At 38.5% G+C, this 22013-nt stretch overlaps 1 long non-coding RNA gene across 2 annotated transcripts in view; it reads left to right on the top strand.

The window, feature by feature from the left end:
• The first annotated feature begins 16765 nt into the window (after positions 1 to 16765).
• The window catches only part of LOC139080957 (uncharacterized), a 49869-nt gene continuing 44621 nt past the window's right edge, over positions 16766 to 22013 (top strand). The window contains exon 1 of one of the 2 annotated variants that reach the window (XR_011535850.1): positions 16766 to 16883. This is a non-coding gene — a long non-coding RNA (uncharacterized lncRNA). Of the gene's footprint in view, positions 16903 to 22013 lie in introns of both variants that reach the window. The other variant, XR_011535849.1, reaches the window with a different exon arrangement.

Below are 22013 nucleotides of genomic sequence, written 5' to 3'. Positions count from 1 at the left end.
CAGCATGGCCAGTGTTGCCCCCCACAGAGCATGATTCAGGGCATCATCCTTGACTATGGGGCTTCCAAGCCCCATTTGGAATTTCTGAGAATTACACAATATTTTTTTTTCATAAAGTCCTTAATTTAACCAGACTTTGTTGGTGTAGTTTATACCATTTATTAAGGGTTACAAATATACACCTGAAATAAGTCAGAAAGAAAATGTCATTTAACTCAGGTTTCCTCAAAAACTCTTCTATAATTCATTAAACTATAAAGTGAAAAATGGTCCAATTTCCCCCAAAATGGACAATGTCTTAGAGTGATGTGGTAGATTGTCACAACACATCCTCTTGTCCTCTTTTGCAATGTAAATTTTCCACACCTCCTATCAAGAGATGGAGTCTTTTTCCCCACTCCTTGAATCTGGACTGACCTCGTGACTTGCTTTGACTAACAGGAAGCGACACTGTGCCAGTTGCAGTCTTAGGCCTGAAAAGACCTTGCAGCTTTCACGATTACTCTCTCAGAACACTGCAAGGAGACTATCACAGACGAAAGCTGACATATTCTATTTGAGGATGAGAAGCAAAATGCCCCAACTGATAACCGGAACCAACTGCCAGACCTGTGAATGGGGATCCTTACAGCCAAGCCAATGCTCCAGCTGACAGTAGTTGTATGCATGAGCTGAGGTGAAACCAACAGACCGATTGCCCTGCAACCTAAAACCGGTGAGAAATAATATTTTGTTGTTACTTAAAATTGCTAAATTTGGGGGTGGTTCGTTAATGAAGGGGATGAGGGTACACCATCCCAAAACATGCCACTTTCGCATAAGGATTATTTTGAGCTGAAAGCAATTGAGAATCAACAGATGCAGAAAGAGGCGTTCACAGAGCTTCCTTTACCTACCTAAAAGCGGAGCCTCCCAAAAGAACTCAATTGTCATAATTCCCTCCCCAGGAGCAAGAGACGAGAATTCAGCACCACACCCAAACAGACAGGGTCACAAGACTATCATATGCACCATCTATTCGCCCATTTATTTTTCCAAAAAGTCATTTGTTTGCCCCTAAGTTCGTTTCCTTTCCTTCCCCTTCACCTATTAAGATGGTATATAAGCCCCAATTCTAACCACCCCAATGAGTTACTCATCACTGAGTACTCCTACATATATGCAGCGTTGTATATGTAAATAAACTTTTTCTTTCTCTTACTAATCTGTCTTTTGTTAGTTTAATTTACAGGTGCTCAGGTATTGAACCTGAGAGGGTAAAGGAAAAGCTTTATCCTCCCCTACATTATGCAGCAATAGATAAGTGATGTAAGTAGAAGTACTACTTACCAGAGCCAGAGCCAGTGTCTCTTTTTTTTTTTTTCCGTATTTTTGAGACAAACAGGTAAGTTGTCCCTGGTCAGCTGAGTCATATGGTGTTGGTAGGCAGAATCAGCTGAAGTTCTGCAAACATAACAGTGGTATAGTTTTTGTTCATGGGGGACATATTATCTCAGTTTTAAACCCTTTAACATGCCTACCAAGAAGATATCTGGTTGAGAAAAATAAATCACAAAAGAAAAACTAACAGAGAGCTCAACCTAAAAAAAAAGGAGTGATTTTCTCAACGTGAAAGTCAGAAAAAGAGAACATCTAAGTATTGATTGAGACATTTTAAATTAAACCATAAGGAGGTGACGTTTGAGCATAGCCTTGAAGGCAGTGCGAAAGTTTAGGCGCAGTTATCTGGGAGAAGAGTATGCCAGATGGAGGGGTTAGCCAGTGCAAAGGGCCCAATGCGTGAATGCGCCTGTCATATCCTTAGTGTGGTTGGTGTATGTTATCCATTTCTGGTGAGAGCAGTGTGGAATAACACAATTGAAGATAAGGTAAACTTTAATAAATTCCTTATTTTCAACATAAAAAGGGATACAATTTTGACTGATAGATAAGCAGCTTCTCTCTCACTTCCAATAAATGAAAGTTAAATACTTAAAGAATGTCAGTTTAAGTATTTGCTAGCCCAGAATCTGGTTATAATCTTTTTTTTTTCCTTAAGAAGATTAACCCTGACCTAACATCTGCCTCCAATCCTCCTCTTTTTGCTGAGGAATAGTGGCCCTGAGCTGACATCTCTCCCCATCTTCCTCTAGTTTATATGTGGGACGCCTGCCACAGCATGGCTTGATAAGTGGTTTGTAGGTCCATACCCAGGATCCGAGCTGGTGAACCCTGGGCAGCTGAAGCAGAGTGCACAAACTTAACCACTACACCACTGGGCTGGCCCCTCTAGTCTATGTTTTTAACTCTGATCTCCACCCCTGTGACCAAGCTGGTCTCTGAGAGTCTAGCCCACATCTCTTGTTCTGATCCCCTGCAAGTTTGGAAGCCAGTAAAACTAGTCAACATCACTTGCAACTTGAATCTCAAATATCAACTTATTCTGGGGTATCTGAGATTCAAGGGTTGTTGCTACATATCCCGAAAAAAGGCCCAGAGTGTTACATCGTCTTTCTAAGAAATATTGTTTAAATACTGTGTTAAATAGTCCAGGAGAATTCTAAATATGACTTCTTGTTCACTACTACACGTTTAGGTCATTTTAAGAGCTTTCTCTTCTAATATTCAATTAATGTTTTAATGTGCCTAAAAACCTAAGTAAGGGTTTTTAAAAAGAAATTACCTTATATGATTTCATTATATGAAGATATATGCTACGTTAAAAATTTCAGATACAGATAAGCAAAAATAAGCCAAATGCAATTCTGCTACTGAAAGATATGTAGTTTGCATTTTATATTATTCCATTCTTGAACATATCCTTATAAATAAATACATAATAAAACAGGCTCAAACTCTATTTTATACGTTATACGTCTATTTTAAACGTTCTTTTATAACTCATTGTCCTACTTCATTGATATATCATGAAATTCTATCCTTGTTAATAAATATATGCCTTTATTGTCATTTTTAGTGGTTACACACCAATCCCTTATTTAGCCAATACCCTATTGTTGAACATTGTTTGATTCTGTAAATACAGAATGGTTATCACAAGGTTCTTTCCATTATTTATATTCTGACTATTTTCCAAAAATCAATTTCTCGAAATGCTTTAAGAGGACAGATATTATTCACATGCACTACGGCACATTGCATTACAGAGTTCATTTTGCCACACCACTGAAATTCTTTTTAGTCACTTAGAATTAAAATTCTTTTTAGAATTTCGAATTCTTAGAATTCTTTTTTAATCACTGCCAACCAAATAGGGAACAAATTGTGTCTAAATTTTAAAATTTGGAGTTTTGATTACTAATGCTAATAAACAATTTCCCATAGCTGTTAACAATAATTCCGTAATAACATCTGATATCCAGTCTATATTAAGATTGTTCCAACTATCCCAAGAATGTCTTCTGTGGTAATTTTTTTCAAATTGCAGTCCCAATCACAATGCATGCTTGCATCTTGCTGTTACGCCCCTTCCCACCCTCATTTTTATGACATTCGTTGTTGAAGATTGTTGGTTTGCAAACTGGCCCCTGTACACAAAGCGCAAAGAGAGACTGAAGAAAGAGGCAGGCCACTCCAAATTGGTAGGTGGCAGGTTTAATAAGCAAGGGGACTTACATAGGAGGCTTGTCTTGGGCAGCTAGCAAGATGAGTAGATCTCCACACCTGCCCACCAGAATCGTAAAGGTTTATATAGAGGTGTTCATGGAGTTCAGTCCTGTATGCAGGCTAGATGCTCTCAACACCACCTTACTCTCTCAATGCTGTGTCCTTGTAAAAGCTCCTAGTGTGGAATGGTGGGCGGTACATACATTCCAAGGACAGGGGATGAATGAGGAGCCCCCAATTGCCTGGGTCTAGCTTGCAGGTCAGCCTGCAGTCACATCCTTTGGATGATCATCTCTAACAAAGATTCTAGGCCAGCCATCCTATAGAATGTCCCACAAGCTTGATTTGTCTGGTTGTTTTTTCATGGTGTAATTTAATTTATCTTCTCCCAATCTGTGATACAGACAAAATGTTAGATCTAGAGGCTTGATTAAGCGATGCTGTGAACTTCATATTGTATATTGCGTATCAAGAAGCTCATAATTCCAGCCTGTCCCACTATTAATGGATGCTAGGTTTGATCACTTGGTTAAGGTAGGGGTTTATCAGTTTCCCCATTGTGAAAGTACATTTTTTCCCCTTCCCAGTTTGTATGTAATGTGTGGGCTACCACACTGATTAGCACCATGCAAATATTCTAATAGCTTTCATCGAAGTCTTAGCATCCACTGATGATTCTTCCTGAGTTTTATTAGATTAGGGATTGCAAAATGGTGGTTTTATAATTTTATCATTCCTATTAGATTTATTAACTAGCATACTTTCCAAAGAAGAGTCTTTCTCTCTCTCTCTCTCCATATTATTATGGACTCATGGATTTTTATTTATTTATTTTGCTAAAATAAATTACTATTATTTTTTTTTAATGCTCAAATTGTCCCACTTTTGACCAGTAAGGGCCCTTTCAAGCCAACTCCTATATCTTTTCGACACGATCTCATTAGTCTTCGAGCATTTTCTAGTTTTCTAGTACAGTGAGATGTTCTTAGGATCACTTTGTTTTCCTGCCCAGATCTGAAATTGCCATCTGTGGAAAAAGAATTCCTGGTTGGAGGAACATCAAGTGCAAAGGCTCTGAGGAAGAACCATGCTAATCATGTGAGAAGTAGAAAAGAAAGCAGTGTGACTGGAATAGAGTTAGAGAGGGGAGAGGGGTAAGAGATAGGGTCAGATCTTATAGGGTCTTGTAGATTAGGGTGAAGGTTTCAAATTTGACTTTCAGTGAATGGGAAACCATTGGAATGTTTCAAATAGAGGAGTAACTTTCTCTAACTTACGTTTCTAACTTGCTTTTAATGGGATTCCTCTGGCATCTTTGTGGAGACTAGACCAGAGGGCAAGGGTAGAAGCAGAGAGATGAGTTAGGAAAATTTTTAATTCTTCAGGTGGTTTTGACCAGGCTAACTGGTTAGAGCGTGAGAAATGGTCTCTACTTAATACATTTTGAGGCTAGAGCAAAGAAGTTGTGGGATGCAGGAGAAAGAAAGGAGCTAAGAAAGACATTTATAAAAATTGACAAGACACTAAAAGTAGAAATACAGAAGAGGGCTAAACAAAAGAGCAAATGTTTAATGTGAATAAAACTGAATTGTTTTGGGGAAGAATCAGATAGCACTTATTATTTACAGCCCTGTGATACAATAAGAAATATATATTTTGTGTTTGTTCCTGGTTCCTGGCACATAGCTCCTTGGAATCTCCTGAGTAATGAGTGTCTTGTATGCTAATGAGATGACTGCTGGCTAGAGCCCCTTGATAGATTCAGGATGGAGGCTGGTCACCAGAAAGACCAAGCCATGATTAGAGGGTTGGAACTTTCAGCTCCACTGCCCCCACCTCCCCATCCTCCCACCCTAACTCTGGGGAGCGAAGAGGGGTTGAAGGTTGAGATAATCACCAATGACCAGTGATTTAATCCATCGTGTGCCTATGTAATGAAGCCTCCATAAAACCTCTGAACACTGGGGTTCGGAGAGCTTCCAGGTTGGTGAACACATCGAGGTACTAGCAGGGTATTGTGCCTGCTCCATATGTTTGCCGCATACCTTGCTCTATGTATTTCTTCCATTTGCCTGTTCCTGAGTTGTAACTTTTAGAATACACTGGTAATGGCAAGTAAAGCACTTTCCTGAGTTGTGTGATCCTGAGGCAGGGGGTCATGGGAACACCCAATTTGTAGCCAAGTCAGACAGAAGTGTGGGTAATTTGGTGATCCAATACTACAACTGGTGTCTGCAGTAGGAACAGTCTTGTGAGACTGAGCCCTTAACCTATGGTGTCTGCGCTAACTCTGGATAGTTACTGCCAGAATTGAATTGAATTGTGCCAGAACTGAATTGAATTGTTGGACACCTAGTTTGTGTCAGAGAATTGGAGAAGTGGTGTTAGGAAAGACACCACGATATTTGGTTCCAGGAGGGAAAAAAAAAATCTCTTGTTCAGTATCAGAAATGTTGTGAGTAAAAACACTTCAGAGCCTTGAAGTATGGAATTGACCCTTCCTTTTTCAAAACATGGGCTTTTCACCCTCAGCCTGGGAGGTATCCATGGCTCCAAGGGAGATATGTCTTACTTTACTTTGAATGGGAACACAGGGTTCCAAGTATAATACCTAGGCTTCTAATGGGAGCTAATGCAGTGGAAGCTTGCCAATTTGAACTATTCTTTTTTTTCAACCCAAGCATTTTATTGTGTACGTCTCTGCAACTCAAAGTTGGTTCAGATCATTATTTACCTGTTCATAACTGCCATGTGTGACAAAATAGTAATTTCCAGTTCAGTGGTTTAACATTGTTAAGAAACACAGAATACATAAAATAAAGAATACAAATCATAGGTTTTCACCTCAAGAAATAATCACAATATAAACTACCATCCAGATCAAGAACTAGAACATTATCAGCACTCCACAAGTGATCTTACTGCCCCCTCCAAGGTGTTAACCCCGCCCTTCTCCCTAGAGGTAACCACTATTTTAACTCCCATTCCCATATATTAATTTTGCCTGAGTTTGAATTTTATATAAATCGAATCATGCATTATGTACGCTTTTATGTCTGGAATTTTTTGCTCAACATTATAGTTTTGTGAGCGATTCATCAGTGTCATTGTACATAGAAATAGTTCATTAGTTTTTATTGTTATATTTTGTATAAATGTATTTAATCCATTTATCCATTCTACTGATGAATATCTGATCTGTTTCCTGGATTTGGCTGTTAAAAATAATGCTGCTATGAACATTTTTGCACGTAACTTTTGATGCACGTATGTATATATTTCTTTTGGTATATGTCTAGGAATGAAATTATTGGATCATAGGATACGCAGTAAATAGTAAGAACTCCCAGTATTCGAAAATCGTTGTGTAAACTTACAGTTGTACCAGCAATATATGAGAGTTCCAATTGCTCTACAGCCTCACAATACTTAATATTTTCATTTTTCTCCATTTTAGCTATTCTGTAGATATATAGTGATTCCTCATTTTGGTTTTAATTTGCATTTTTTGATAACTAATAAGGTTGAGTACCTTTTCACACATCCTCAGGAATAAACAGAATATACGCATTTAAGTTTATAAATTCCCTTATATGCATATCTTTAGATGCATTTCACAAGTTAGCTTATGTTTTAATTATTATTTAGTTTGGAATATTCTTTAATTTCTACTGTAATTGCTTCTTTGACTCATTGTCTTTTGAAACTTATGTTGCTAAACTTCCAAACACAAGGGGATTTTCTGGTTATCTTTTTGTTAATGACGTCTGGCTTATTTCTACATATCCTGAATGATTTCATTCCTTTGAAATTTATTCTATGGTCCAACATATGGTAAATTTTGGTAAATGTTTTCTGTGCCCTTTTAAGTAATGCACAATCTATAATTGTTGGAGCCAGTCTTCTATATATGTCAAATTAGAACAAGCAAGAAAGAAAAAAATAAGAAGGCTCTAGAAGATTTGTATAATAAGATACACAAGGTTGACCAACTTTGGGATGTATTTAAGAAGCTGAAAAAATTCCCTGATCACAATACCACAAAAGTTGAAATGAACAACAAAAACAGAAAGAAAAAAATTACCATCTCTAAAGTCAAATACAACTTCTTTTCCAGAAAACGGATATGAGCGAAAATATCATTACAAACATAAATAAGCACAATTATATAAATGCTTTGTATCAGATAAAAGTTAAAGCATTACTCGGAGGAAAATATCTTAACCCGAAATACTTATATTAACAACCAAGCAAAAATAAAAATAAATTAATCACACTCAGGAGGTTAGAAAAAGAACACAAAATTAAACCTAAGGGAAGCAGAAAGAAAATGAAGCAAACCAGAAATTGTTGATAAAAAACAAAACTGCTATATTTAACAAATAAATCAAAGAGCTTATCCTTTGAAAAAGTCAATAACATTATTATATTAAAATAAGTTAAGTTTAGACTTTGGTTATAAACAACCCCTAAATCCTAGTGGCTTATCACATAAATTTTATTTCTCATGCACACAAAGTCCACTGTAGGTTAGAAGACCCTCCAACGCAACTATTTTCCCCTCATAACTCAGCAATTCAGGCTGCTTTGACTTGGAGTTCTGCTGTCAACACATGCCCTCCACGCTTACTTCAGCAGGGAAGAGAATCCGAAAGCTTTCACATGGGCTTTTCACCCTCAGCCTGGGAGGTATCCATGGCTCCAAGGGAGATAAGTCTTACTTTACTTTGAATGGGAGCGCAGGGTTCCAAGTATAATACCTAGGAAAGTGAGGAGCCAGTGGGTCTGGGGTAAAGGAGACATTCGCTAACCTGTCCATTTTCTTTGCTCAGGAGGCCAAACAGTGCAGAAACATGAAAATATTCACTTCCTGACACTAGCGTTTACTAGAAAACAGTTAGAAGTGAAATTACTGAGTTGTAGGATATGCATCTTCAACTTGTCTAACCATTGCTAAATTACTTCCCAAATGAGTATTATCAATTTAAACTCCCACTAGCAGAGTACTCAAGTTACTATTTCTCCATATCCTAATCAAGAAATATTGACAGACATCGTATTTTTTGCCAACCAGATAGCTGTGACATGATACCTCACTGTTTTTTTTTTTAAAGATTGGCACCTGAGCTAACAACTGTTGCCAATCTTCTTTTTTTTTTCTTTCTGCTTTTTCTTCCCAAATGCCCCCAGTACATAGTTGTATACTTTAGTTGTGGGTTCTTCCAGTTGTGGCACGTGGCTTGATGAGCAGTGCCATGTCCGTGCCCAGGATCCGAACCAGTGAAACCCTGGGCTGCCGCAGCCGAGCACACGAACTTAACCACCCGGCCATGGGGCTGGCCCCTCTCATTGTTTTATAAATTTTTATTTTCCTGATTTCTAGCAAAGTGGAAGACATTTTTAATGTATCGGCCGTTTGAATTTCCTCTTCTGTTAATTGCTTGTTCATATTCTGTACCCATTTAGCTATTGAGTTATTTGTGTTATTGATTTGTAGGCATCATTATACATTCTGGAAGCTAATACTTTGCTATTTGTATGCATCACAAATATCTTCTCCTAGTCTGTACCTTGTCGCTAATCTTTTCACTCTTCTGATGATGTCGTTGTATAAATTTTTTTAAATATTTATTTAGTCAAAATGTACCAATGTTTCGCCTTAGAAAGTATTTTGTTTGTAGCTTTTAAAATTGTCTCAAATCCAAAGTTACGTTTATATTCTCCTACAGGCAATTTTAAAACTTGTAGTTCACTTTTCACATTGAGTTATTTATTCCATTTGGAATTTAGTTTTTAAATAATATTGTAAAGTTTTCATCATATTTGGTTATTTTTACATAGATAACTCTGGGGAAAGAATTTGAGATCATGGCCCACAGGGAAAGCGTAGTGTCAGAGCCCACTGAGGTAAGAGGATATTAAATGAGAACTAGGAGGTGGTCTGTGGAGAGATAGACTTTTAGTACACTGAAGAGATGGCGGCAAAGTTATTGATCTGGGCGATGGTTCTTCCTTCTCTCACTAGACAAAGGATTGCCTTTGTTCTAGCTGAATATAATTTTATAAAAGTAGACCCATGTTTTGTGTGAATATTCCTTAAACAGGAGAACTAGGTTTTTTATGAAAGTTCTTTGGACTAGCGATGTAAGCTCGAACCTAGCAGGGCAGTGGCACAATAAGAATTAGGCCATTTTCTGCTCTGAGAGTGTCTCTGGCAGATATTCAAACTTTATGAATTTAGGGGAAGTGGAAAATGAAAAAGCCATGCCAGTTTATGCAGCATCTGCTCTGGCTCTGTTTGGCTATTCCACTTCTATTAAGCTCTGTAGCTGTGCCTAAATTAATTGGCACTTACAGCCAGCTTTGGGACGAGGAATCTCTTCCCACAAGTCTGTTATTCGCTAGATTGCTAAAATGTCCAATTGTCCCACACAATTTATAGACTAGTCTACTTTTTCCCATTGATTTGTCCAATGACAACTCTATCACCCACTAAATTTCCATATCTGCATGCATTTGTTTATGGGCTCTCTATTCTTTTTCCTGGGTTTATTTGTCCCTGCAAAGACTCACAGTAATTAATTACTATATCTTTATATTAAATCTTAATATCTGCTAGGGCGAGTATCCACACTTTGTTTTGTTTCTTTTATTGACTTGACTATTTTTGGACACTAAAAACACCCCCCAAAACATCCATGTGAATTTTAGGATTATCTTGATAAATTCTATGAAAAATACTGTTGAATGTTGTGATTGTAATGTCATTGACTTCAGAAATCAGAATAGACTGAATCAACATTTTATTGTATCGATTTGTCTTATGCATGAGCATGAGCTCTCTCTCCATTTAATCAGAACTTCTTTTAGTTCCTTCTGTAATGTTTTGTAATTTTTTTACAAATGGCTTGCACATATTTTGTTAGCCCTTTTTCTTATAAGTTTGCTTGTTATTTCGAGCATTATCATTTTAAAATTACTTTTTCAAATCATATGGCAGCCATGAAAGTGGGCCGCTCAGATGTCTATTCAGAGAAAGCCTGCTGGGAGGTACACAGTTAGCTGACAGCCTCCAGGTGCAGCACCTTTGAAATCCACTGCAGTTTATGAGTCAGAGCACAGTCTCCGCAGGCAGCTCTAGCCACCACCTGAGCATAACAGGCATGCCAGGGCCTAGCCAATCCTACCCAAGGCAGAACTCCTCTAGAAGCAACCTGTGCTCTGGAGTACCTTGTTGCACCGGCCAGAGATGCACCTCAGTCTGAGCCTATTCCTACTTAATTCCTTGCCCCCTCCTTCATCAGATGTCAGACATTCACTGTAGCATAAAGGCTTTCTCTGTCTACTCCTGTTCCCTGTCTCCTTTTCTTTCAAAGATGTTAACCACCATAGATCTCTTGCACTTCCAATTCTATCTTAGCATCTGCTTACCAAAGGACTTCAACTGACACAAGTGGTCCAAGAAAGCATGCAGTAAGATGGGGTTTGGAGACATTAATTTACTACTTGGCTAGAAAAAGAACCCCATCCCAAGTGGTATGTGGAGTACAGTGGCACAATTGCTAAAACGTTCACTGGCAATGACTTGGACAAACATCCTGATGAAAGGAATCACCCTGACCAATGTGATGTTACAAGCATTGGAAAGGTCTGGGGAAACCACGTATATAAACTCAATGAGCTTGGACAATTTTCATGAAGTTGCACAGAAACCCTACAGAATGATAAGGAGCAAATGAAGGCATTTTAAAAATAGATAAACACTAAATTTGAGAACTAGAGGGCCTCTTTGGTAGCTTACAGATACACCAGCTGACGAAAAATATCAAGATCTGATAGTGAAGTTTGAGGAGCTTTAAAGACAAGTCCATGCTCAATCAAAGGAGGTCTGTTACACTAATGTCAAGGCCCTAGTTGGAAAAGTCTGGAAGACTAATATGTGGGATGTAAACTTCTGGGTAGATCCTCCCAAAGATTATAGCTAGGCAGACTCCTCTGAACCCTCAGGAGCCTTGCAGAAGTGGCCCAGCCCACCTAATTGAAAAGGTAGCAATTCCCCTGTATAGGAAGACACTGCAGAGGCCTCTCCCCAGAGGGCAAAAGACACTCCCCTCAGAAGCTTCCCCCACCTCCTCTCCTTGGTGCCAGACTGAAAACCAGGGTTAAATCCAACATATACTAGCTAATAAGGGAAGAAAATATTGCATCTGAAAAGCTGCAAGAATTGGCTAACATTTACTGGCAGGAACCAGGGGAGTACGCTTGGGATTTGACAGAACAAATGGCAAGCAATAGGAGATATTGGAGTATATGAGGAAGCCATTTGGTGTAAACCTAATTTGGCCTGACCTTGTTCTTTCAGAAGGGTCTGACGGGGGCTGTTGAGCATGCGTTGTATATCTGCTTTAAGCCTTAGCTATGTCCCACAGACAAGAACAAATACCCTTGAGATAAAGGTGAAACTTGCCCCACATCCACCTTTCCTTAAGGATAAGCATCTCTCCCTACGCTAGGAACTAATTGCTGTGCTCACTTGTGACCACCGAGCTTGAGACGACAGACCTGCTACCCTGCTCTATGCACCAAGACAGCAGACCTACTACCTGCCATGTCCATCAATCGCTGTGCTGACAGAGCAGTCTCGTGACTATTGTAAAAGGGACATTTCAATCATATGTGAAACATGTTCTTTGAGGGTATATAACCACTCTGTACACCCCACTTCTTTGTGCCCTTCCTTGGGGAAGGAAGGCCTCGGGCTATATAGTCCTCACATTTGGCTCATAATAAACTCACCTCAATTTTGATTTATAGATTGGTTATGGATTATTTGCATCAACTGATTGAATTTTGAGGGTGCTTGATCAAGTGGGCCAGAATATAACACAGGATGAGGAAGAGTTTATCAACTTGGAAACACTCTCTCAGGACAAAGGAAATAATACCCAGGCAAGAGCCTGAGGGGATAAGGCAAAGTTACTACTACTATGGCTCTAAGGAGCCCAAGTGATAGCCCTAAGTGGTGGCTAAACAAAGTGGAAATGCCTCAGTTGCCATGGCAAAGAGTGAAGGAAGGAATGAAAAGAGTCAGGGAAATGGGCATGCTGAAATGGATATATTATGTGAAGCCAGGAGATCCACCAGAGATTTATCTTCCATTGGAAGGCCCCGAGGACATAGTATTCACCAAAGCCGTCAGGTGTGCACTGTTGGGAAGAGCACCAGCATTACTGAGGAGTTTGGTGATAGCTATTCTCCATAGGCTGGGACTGATATCAGGAGACATAGTTGCATAGTTTGGCTCATTGACAGCAATGGGGATGATCGCCACAGCCCACCCAAGCAATATAGGCCTATTGAGGTTGTTCATTTGTTTTTTCGCTCTTGCTTTCTTTGTTATCCCTCCACTCAAGTTGCCTAGTATCCCCATCTGGAACTAGTCAAATTTGACAATTGGCAGTGCTTATTTAGAGATATGGCTGACTGAGTTACAGAAAGAGTTGGCAGCTCTGTCTATATCGTCCACTGCCCTGGGCCTATTGTGTTTCATGAGCTGAAGCCCATGTTAGAAACTGGCAGAGCAATTTTCAACCTCCTTTCCGCAGGGAGGGGCCTCAATTCTGGCTACCTACTTAATTCTTTGTTGCCTTTAGTTGTTAAGCACCTGGTCATCTCTGGCTTTAGCCCTAAGGTCCAGCTAGCTTATGGTTTCACCTTTGCTCACTCTTCTGGTTCCTGTTTCATTTTTAATTTTTGACATGCTTATCTTGCCTATAAGTCCAATTATATCCTTTTACTTTCCCTTCTTAATATTTTTTCCATGATGTCAATGTACTTGAAGTTCATAGCATGTCCTTACAAAACCATCTTGACTAAAGTGTATTTCTTTTTTACAGAAAATCATCCTACTTTTCTTCTTCTCTCTCTCTTTCTTATAGCTTTTAAAATTTTCATCTTTATCCTTGGTTTCTCTAGTTTCACTAAGAGGTTTGTAGGAAATTTATTTTTGTTCATCTTGCTTGGTGCTTTGAATATCTTTTATATGAGAACATGTCTTTCTTCAATTTTGGAAACTTTTAATCATCATTGCAAATATTGTGTCACCACCATTCCTTCTATTCTTCTAGGAATCCTATGAAATAAATGTTTCTTCCTCCCTTTCTTCCTTCTATCCATCTTACTTTCCTTTTTCCATGAAATAGATTTGGATTGATTGGATTTTTACTATATGTTATGTACGAGGAGAGGCATTGAGAATAAAGAAGCAAATGTGTACACTGAAAGGCTTGAAACCTGTCCCAAAGTTATAGAAATCTTGAAATGATTAAGCCAAATGCTTTGGGACACTTGAGTGGGAAGAAAGTGGGGAATGCCCAAGAAAATATATCCTCTAGCTTCTACTTACAACCTTTTTTCCTTGACACCAGTCCACAAATGGGTCAATAATGGGAAGAAACTTCAACTCAGTTCCTCACACTCTGTTTTCAAATTATTCATGCCAATTGGCTCAAGCTCAAAATTTTGATGCAAATTATTCCTAGAGGGCTCTTTCCCTGAGGGCTACATGCCCACTGGGTCTGAAACCCAGCAGTGGATGAAGGTTCCCTAAATCTTAAGATCCACTGCTCTGAGGAAGGCAGTTTGCATGTTTTGTATTATTATTGGTATTCCTAGGCAGTATTTCTATTTTAATTTTATTGGCACCAATAAACCAAAGTGGTTGCACCTTATTGACTTTAATATAAAAGCAAATGGCCAAAACATAGAGAAATAAACATTAGCACCTTTAGATCTGGCAATCTACTATGTAACTCTTTATTTTAATGGTCATCATCAGACGGAAAAAGAAATAGAGTATTACCAATACCACAGGAATGATCTTGTGTCATATCATCACACCCCAGCCTCTAAAAATCCTGCTTCCTCTCCAACGATAATCATTATCCTGATCTATAATATGTCTGAATTGTCTCTTTTTGAGCATTCTGAAAAAGAAATCATGATAAGCATTTGTGTGTGTGTCTGGTTTTTTTGCTCAATATTATATTTCTGAGATTCGTGTATGTTGTTAGATGTAGCAGTAGTTTATTAATTTTCTTTGCTATATGCTATTTCATTGTGCTAATATGCCACAGATTATTGTCCATTTTTTTGTTGATAGGCATTTGAGGAGTTTCCATTTTGACCTATGAACATTCTTATACTTGTACATGTGTGAACATATGTATGCATTTATGTTCTATATTTATGAAGGAGTGAAAGTGCTAGGTAATAAGATGTGGATATGTTCAAATTTAGCAAATGGTGCTGAAGAGTTTTACAAAGTGATTTCACAAACATGTACCTTACTAGTAACATATGATAGATCCAATTGCCGCACATCCTTGCCAATACTTGGTATTGTCAGTCTTTTGCATTTTAGCCATCCAGATGGTTGTATAATGGTATTTCATTGTGCTGTGTGTGTGTGTGTATGTATACAGTTTTATGAGTTTAAACACATGTATAGATTTGTATAACAACCGCCATAATCATGATACAGAGCTGTTTCATTACATTAAAAAACTCCCTCATGTAGTTATAACCTCCTTCCACTCCTAATGGCTGGTGTGCACTGATCTGTTCTCCATCCCTATAATTTTGCTTCTTCAAATGCCATTTAAATGGAATCATATTGTATATAAACTTTTAAGATTGGCTTTTTTTCCCACTGTATAATGCCTTTGAGATTCATCCATGTAATAGCACATATCAATAATTTGTTCCTTTTTATAGCTGAGTGGTGTTTTATTGTATGAATATACACAATTTATCTTGCAAACTGCTGATAGACATTTGAATTACTTCCAGTTTTTAGAAATTATGACTAGAACTGCTATGAACATTCATGAACTCTTGAGTTTTTATTTCTCTAAATAACTACCTGGTAGTGGGATTGCTGAGTCATGTGGTAAGTATATATTAAACTTTATAAGAAAATACCAAACCATTTTCCAGATTGGCTGTACCATTTTCCACTCCTACCAGCACTGAATGAAAGCTCCAGTTGTTCAGAATACTCTGCAGCACTTGGTATCATCAGGTATTACTTTCATTTTAGCCTTTCTAATAGTTGTGTGGGGATATCTCATTGTGGTTTTAATTTGCATTGCCCTGATAGCAAGCGATGTTGAGCATCACGTCATATCCTTATTTGCCATCTGTATATCCTCTTTGGTGAAGTGTCTGTTCAGATCTTTTGCCCATTTTCAATTGAGTTGTTTTCATATTGTTGAGTTCTTTAGATATTCCGAATACAAGTCCTTTATCAGATATGTGATTAGCAAATATGTTCTCCTGGTCTGTGGCTTGTCGTTTTTCATATTCATAACAGTGCCTTTTGCAGAGTAAAGTTTTTATTTGATCAAGTCCAATCTACCAATATTTTTTTCATGAATCATGCTTTTGGTCTTGTATCTAAAAACTTATCACCAAACCCAAGGTGACACAGATTTTTGCCTTGTTTTCTTTTAGAAGTTTTCAAGGTTTATGTTTTACATTTAGGTCTATGATCCATTTTGAATTAATTTGTGTATAAGATATGAGGTATGTGTCTATGTTCTTTTTTTGCATATAGTCTGTTTGTTTTTTAAATTTTCTTTTTTCTCTGTGTTTCATTTTGGATTATTTCTATTGCTATGTCTTCATGTTCACTTAACTTTTCGTCTGCAATGACTAATATTTTCTTAATCCCATCCAGTGTATTTTTCATCTCATACATTATAGTTTTCATTTCTATAAGTTAAATTTAGGTCTTTTTAATATCTTTCATGTCTCTGATATTGACCCTGATATCAGTTTCCCCACATTAAACCCAGCATATATGGGGTTAAAACCAAAGCACTCATTCCCTGCTTACTCTCTGGCTTCCTGGCTCCAGAATCCACTATCCTCCATGGAGACAGACACCGCCAAGGACAAGCACCTGGATTATCTCCTCCCTGCAAAGAAATACAGTCTGGTGGGAAAGTTGCTGACCAGCAAGGTCACGGGCTCCCTCCTCTCTGCAAGTAGTCTCAAGGCCAAAGACAGGCTGGTGGGAAAGCTCCAACCAGCAAGGCCATATGCTCCCCCTCCCCTACCTAAAACCCCAAATAAAAACCCTTCCTTTTAGCTTTTTGGGGAGTTTGGGATTTCAGCGTTAGCTGCCCTCTCTCCTTGCTCAGTGCTATGCAAAAATAAAATTCCTGCTTTCTTCCACCACACCCAGTGTCAGGGATTGGCTTGCTGCACAACGGGTGAGCGAACTCATTTCAGGTTCGGTATCATCTCTACTTAAACTTTTAAGCATACAAAATATACTTATAACTATTTTAACGTTCTTGTCTGTGAATTTTAGCAACTGTGTTAATTTTGTGCATCTTCTATTGATTATTCTCATATGGGTCAATTCTCTTATGGTTATTCTGCTTCTTTGCATGCTTAAAAATCTTTGATTGGATGCATATATCGTGAATTTTACCTTGGGTCCTGGATATTCTTGTATTCCTATAAATATTTTTAAGCCCTTTTTACTGGTACACAGTTACGTTTCTTGAAAAAACTTGATCGCTCATGCCTTGCTTTTATGATTTGTTACGTCTGGAGCAGTACACACTATTGGGTTGTAGGGGAGGGAAAAGAATAATTTTCCCTCCACCCTTCTTAGTTCTCAGCTGGGGCCTCTGTAACAAAAGACAGATTACCAAGAGAAAAGCATACAAATTTATTTAATATGTTTTATGTGACATGGGAGGCTTCATAAGAAAATGAAGACTTGAAGAAACAGTTAAATCTGAGCACTTTTTATGCTCGATTTGATAAAGACTGGAAATTTATGGGAAAATGTGATAGGACGAAAAGGGTACAAGCTAAGTGTAGTAAACTGGGGAAACAACAAGACCTGTTCTTTCAGATTCCTTAAAGATGAGTGCTCATTTCCTTCGGGTAAAAGGAGGGCACTTTTTACACGAGAGTCTTACGAGCTGCTTCAGGGGAAGATCAGAAAGTCTTTCCTGCACCTGTCGTTTCTCAAAGTCCTTCAGCTTAAAATATTCAATATGCCAAGTTGCCATATTTTGGGGTAGCCATTAGGGCTGATTATTCCCTTATAATGAGACAAAATCTTTCTAAATTGTTCACCCAATTTCTCATGAATTACAAATTCTCCAGTCTGGCTAGTGGGAACAGGCACTATTCCCAGCCTTGTATGCATACTCTGTAGTACCTTAATCCTTCCAAACGCTTCTTTCACTGGCTTTGCATAGTTTCCTATCACACATGGTTTCATTTCTCAAGGAGGGCCATCTCCAGATCCCTGGGTTTCTGAAGTTCTCTCTCTCTGAATCTCTCTCCTTTCCAGTGTTCTGTCCTGTGAACTCTAGATAGCCTGATCTCCCTGAGTTTTCAGCTCTGTCTTCTCAACTCAGGGAGTTTGCCACGCTCTGCCTGGGTTGCCCCTCTGTGTGCCTCAGCCTGGAAACTCTCTTCAGTCAGTAACCTGCGTAATCATAGGATTCACCTCATTTGTTTCCCATCTCATAGGGATCATTGTCCTTCATTGCTTGATATCCAGTGTCTTGAAAACTGTCATTTCATACGTTTATTTCTCTTTTATTTAGTTGTTTCAGATAAATGGTAAATCTAGTCCTGTTACTGCATCTTGGCTAGAGGCAGAAGTCTTAATTTGCATCCTTTATTACTAGTGAATTTGAATATCTTATATGCCTGTTGGTCATAATATATCTTATTATGTGAAATGACAGTTTATGTTTTGCCCATTTTTCTACTACAGCAATTTGTCATTTCTCATTATTTTAGAAGAGTTTCTTCTACATTTGAGATATCAAACCTTTGTCTATCATACACATTATAAATATTTTATTCATTTGTTATTTGCTTCTCATTTTGATTTATTTCATTTTTTTATAATACAGCTGCTTTCGGTTTTTACTTAATCAGATCTATTATTCTCTTGATATTTTCCTTGTTGATCCTGCCATTGTAATGTACCAATATTGTACACACACTTACACTATCTTCTAATTATTTTATGATTTTTTTCTAAAATCATAAGGAGGTAGGGAATTAGGTAGGGAATCCAGCTTTCTGGAAAGGCTAAACCCCAGAGCACTTTTCGTGGCATTTTAAAACAAATGCCTTTCATTTTTTTATTTCAACTTGCTGTTATTCCATAAAACCAAGAGTGGGAACTTAGTCAAATAGGCTGAAGCAATCTGGGTACCCACACAGCAATTGTTTCCACTGAGAGTGCACAGTTTTCCTTACAGCTGGACTATAGCAAGGGAACATGCTAAAGGGTCTTCCACAAAGAATTGACTTGGAAGACTCAGACTGAAGCCTCAGCTGAGGATTTCAGTCTGGGATCACACTACAATCTGTGCAACTGTAGCAGTGGCTGAGTGGATCACTTCCAGTAGGAATCAGATCATGGTTAAAAAGCAAAATGAACACTCAGGTTCCATTACAGATTCTTTAACTATTACTTTTCAGGACCACTTTTCATGCCCCATTCCATTGCCTACATTCTCATTTCTTTCTTGCCCTAGATTCCACACCTTTCTCTAACCACAAATTTCCTCTTCTTTTTAGAGATGTTTCTAATGATGGGTACGAGAATATTCAACCCCAAAATATGTCTCTTTTGCATATGGATTATTTTGAGCTAAAGACCATTGAAAATCAGCAGGCACAGGAAAAACATGGCACAAGTTTTCCTTTTGTAAAGGAAGTTTCCATTTGCAGAGGTATCTCCCTCTCCTTACCAGAAGGAAAAAGACTCTTAACAACTCTTAGCAATAGAGAAGGCATCGATTTAAATCTGTATGACAAACCTGACTAAACAATCCTTACTTACTATACTTTTCCTGGTCACTTACCCATAACTTGCCTGTCCCACTTGGAAGCCCAAAAGCCCTTTTTCTGTTTACCCTAAGAGATACATAAGCCTCAATCATCTGGCTACCTCCTTGAGCCTCATTTTGTGTGTGTGTGTGTGTGAGTGTGTGTGTGTGGAATCCCTGTGCTGCTTATGTACTAATTAAAACTGGTTTTTTTTCTCTTGTTAATCTGTCTTTTATCACTTTGATTCACTGGCCCCAGTCAATGAACCTAGGTGGGTAGAGGGAAAAACAATTGTTTTCCTCCCCTGTACCACTAATATTAACTTCTCCTTACCTCTACTCCTCACAGGCTCCTACCAATTTTAGGTATTTATTGATATTACCTACTAAGATACAGAGAAGAAGATGAATTCAGAAAATCCATCCATTGAGGGAATTTTCTTTTTCTTTTTTTTTTTTTAAAGATTGGCACCTGAGCTAACGTCTGTTGCCAATCTTTTTTTTTCTTCTTCTCCCCACGTCTCCAAGTACATATATATTCTAGTTGTACGTTCTTCTGTCTCTGCTTGTGGGACACCACCTCAGCATAGCTTGATGAGAAGTGTTAGGTCCACACCCAGGATTCAAACTGGTGAAACTCTGGGCCACCAAAGCCGAGCGTGCAAACTTAACCACTTGGCCACAGGGCTGGCCCCCAGAATTTTCAAATTTACACAATTCCTGGTCATGATTCCTAGCATCATGAATACCTTGATTTACTTGTGCATCAGTTGTCTCTTGCCACAATAATGCTGTGTAATAAAGCATTCCACAATTCAATGGCTTAAAACAATAAAGCTTTACTAACTCAAGAAAACTTGGGTGGACAGGACAGTTTTTCTGATCTCAGTTGGGCTCACCCCTGCATCTGCAGTCAACTATATGTTGGCTAGGCAGTCCCAATTTTTTGGCCAGGCTCTGTAGGTTGGCTGATCATCAGTTTATCTAGAGTATCCCCAGTTTGGGCAATTTACCTACTTACCTTTAATCTACATATCTCATTCTCCAGAAGACTACATTCTTATAGCCAAAAGCCTAAGAGTGAGCAGAAAGCAGAAACCTAAGAGCTAGCAAAAAACTCAAGCAATTTCCCATGCCCCTGCCTGTTTCACATTTCTAAAATCCCAATGACCAGAGCAAGCCATATGGCCAACCCCAGAGCCCAAGGAGTAGGGCAAACAACCTACATAGAGTGGGAGGGCGTTTCAAAGATACAGGGCAAAGGGCATAGATACAGGGAGGAGTATAGAATTAAGGCTATATCACACCTTGTAATAATGCCAGCTTTCCAGTTTTATGCTGAATGGGAGTTCAACAAGATGCTCTTCCCACAAACCTCTGGGCTTCTTATGGCCATTCTGACTCCTTCCTCCAAGAGGGCCCCTGTCAGAACGCATAGCCTCAAAGATAGATTGAGTAGAGTAATAGGGACAAGCCAGTTCAGTTCAGGGCACCCTTAAACTCAAGCAAGTAATTTGCATTTCTGAGGTCTTTCAGCCAAGGGATAGCTTACATTCCTAGCCTGTGGTGCTCCTCAGAATCACTTGAAGAGGTTTTGAAAATACAGATTTCCTGGTTGAACTACTCAGAAGTGTTAGCTCAATTGGACTGTCTATGTGACCTGGAAATGTAGGTTTTGAAAAGTCCTCTTAAGTTGTCACCAACTGATTGCCCTGAGGAACTCAAGGGTGAGTTTGGAAGGAAATTGTTTTTTTTCCTTTTGTTATGTTAAGGAGATGCAATCACCAATCACCCTGAACCAGACCAAGCCTCACCACAAGAATTACGCCTATGTTCTTTGCCTTATTTTTAATGCTAAGATCTCTCCAGCAAGTGCTTAGGCCTCATTACTGTAACCTGCAGTGTTTGTGGAAGCATGCTTTCCAACTGAGCCTGCGCAATCAAATACCCTCCTCTCCTTTTTGAATATTCATCCCCATCTTAAATAAATGTCCCTGCTTCCCTTTGTTCAAGGAGAGCCATGACTTTGGAAATGATTCTGCATGGTCTCCTATTTGCTGCAAATATACTTTACTTTGTGAGACAACCACTTCTGGTGGAGAGTCTGATTTAACTCACCAGGAGGTGAACTCACTTTGGTTCGGTAACAAAGTAATTCTGTGACGCACCCAAGTTAAGAATCAATGCTCAAAGACATTTCTTTACTGACTTCATGCTTATTGATTTGGTTTGCTCTGATAATATGTTCATCATTCATTCTGCAAATATATATCAGGGCACCTATTAAGGTAGAGTTTCAGTAGGGGTCTGGCAACATCTGCTAGCAGAAAAACAAAATAAAGCTTCATAACCTTTATTTTTAAACATTCAAGCAGCTCTTCAACTCCTGTCTTATAAGGACTTTAAACAAGAAGATAGTCAGGTTTCTAGGTTTTCATTTACTTTTTGGATCTTAGGTCCTTGCTTTAAATATGTAACACCTGTCAATTGGCTAAAATTAACTTCAGTAGTCCCTGCTAGATTTAA

Source organism: Equus przewalskii, chromosome X (genome assembly GCF_037783145.1).
Source record: "Equus przewalskii isolate Varuska chromosome X, EquPr2, whole genome shotgun sequence".
Lineage (NCBI taxonomy): Eukaryota > Metazoa > Chordata > Mammalia > Perissodactyla > Equidae > Equus > Equus przewalskii.
Note: the sequence above shows the minus strand (reverse complement) of the source record. Positions and strands in the feature narration are given on the sequence as shown.